Source organism: Seriola lalandi, unplaced genomic scaffold (genome assembly GCF_002814215.2).
Source record: "Seriola lalandi dorsalis isolate HSWRI2012SDOR001 ecotype SW California unplaced genomic scaffold, Sedor1 jcf7180002050560, whole genome shotgun sequence".
In the NCBI taxonomy this organism is placed as follows: domain Eukaryota; kingdom Metazoa; phylum Chordata; class Actinopteri; order Carangiformes; family Carangidae; genus Seriola; species Seriola lalandi.
In genome coordinates, this window is record NW_019521113.1 from 6,906 (window position 1) to 8,257 (window position 1,352).

Genomic DNA, 1,352 nt, shown 5'->3' on the forward strand with positions numbered 1-1,352 from the left:
CAATGCTTTTATTTTGTATTTGAAGTTTATTTTGAAAGGAACGTAATTTGACATGATAACCGTTAATCGACAGTAAGGGAAGACGTAGCTGAAATGGTAACTCACGGTGTTTTGTGTTAAATTAAAGTCTGTATAGTAAATGGTGAATGATTTATTTTTCTTCAGTCGAAGTGGAAACCAGGTGAGTTTAATTATTTCACCTGTCTGTAAGTATTTTATGTTTTTTTTCTTTCTTTTTTTTAAAAAATAGGTTAGCTAAGTTTTTGTTGTTAGCAAAGGAAAGTAACGTTAGCTCTAACGGTCGCTTCAGAGTTGGTATTTATTGTCTTGTGTGTTTTACTTTCCTGTCTTTCGGCTGTTTACGTTAGTTTATTTAAGTTTCAATGAAGTGAATTAATATGTTTTAATGTACAAGTTTAAAATTGTCTTCGTTCAGTCTGAAGCTACATTATTGTCTAATCTAGTATTTTTCTATTAACGGTCGCTCCGAAGTCCTAACGGCTTTTTTTTTTTTTTAAACTGCCTCTGTTATAAAAAGCTGACAGTTCATTTAAAATCTGTTATTAAAATTTAAACACCTTCCCGTTGTTTTCTGTTCATATTCTAACAAAGGAGTATTTATTACTGCACTGGACAGTAAACTCTCAACACCTAGTAATTTTAATAAATATGAAACCACAAATATTTTTTTCTGGGTGTTGAAAAACTACATCTCCCATGAGTCTTTGGCTAAACGTCTGCAGGCTTGCGCACTCATGGGAAATGTAGTTGAACTTGACTAGAGTAGTTCGGGTTAGTTAATAACTCCTCTTCTGTTTACTTTTGATTTAATGAATTTAGGTGGTCATAATTGTGACAAACACTAAAATTACAACTAGTTTAAACAGCTAATTAACTGGAAAAGAACACACACACACAAACACACACAGACTCATGGGATTTCCTGTAAATGTAGAGGGGAGGGCTGATTGAAACTGAAAGTGTTTGGTCAGTGACACACCATTTTAACTGGACAGCACAGAAGGAGGAACACTGAAGGCTGAGGAGGGTGAGTGTTAATACACTGTGTGTTTGTGGTATTCCCTGTTATTTTGGGGTGTGACTCTTGAACAGACCTGTTTATCCTGATCTTGTGTTTGTGAGCTCACAGTCAGTGTTACTGGTTTTCCTCTCAGACTGGCTGAAGTCCAGTCTGAGAGGATGAGTGATTGTGTGGAGGAAGAGGAGGACAGAGCAGAGTCTCCACGACCCAGCTGTCTGTCCTTCAAGAGTGACTGTTCCAAAGATGAAAGTCCATACTTCAGTAATGAACCTGGACCCTCGGACACAAAGTAAGGGTCTCTACTCTGTCT

At 36.6% G+C, this 1,352-nt stretch overlaps 1 long non-coding RNA gene across 4 annotated transcripts; it reads left to right on the plus strand.

Annotated features, from left to right (window-relative positions):
- The first annotated feature begins 13 nt into the window (after positions 1–13).
- LOC111649372 (uncharacterized) lies at positions 14–1,291 on the plus strand. 4 transcript variants are annotated; one of them, XR_002760278.2, is made up of 3 exons: positions 14–181; positions 956–1,048; positions 1,151–1,291. It is a non-coding gene; the product is annotated as an uncharacterized LOC111649372 (long non-coding RNA). The 4 variants fall into 4 exon arrangements; XR_015436721.1 differs by having other exon boundaries at positions 1,176–1,291; XR_015436719.1 differs by having other exon boundaries at positions 14–1,048.
- Positions 1,292–1,352: the final 61 nt, after the last annotated feature.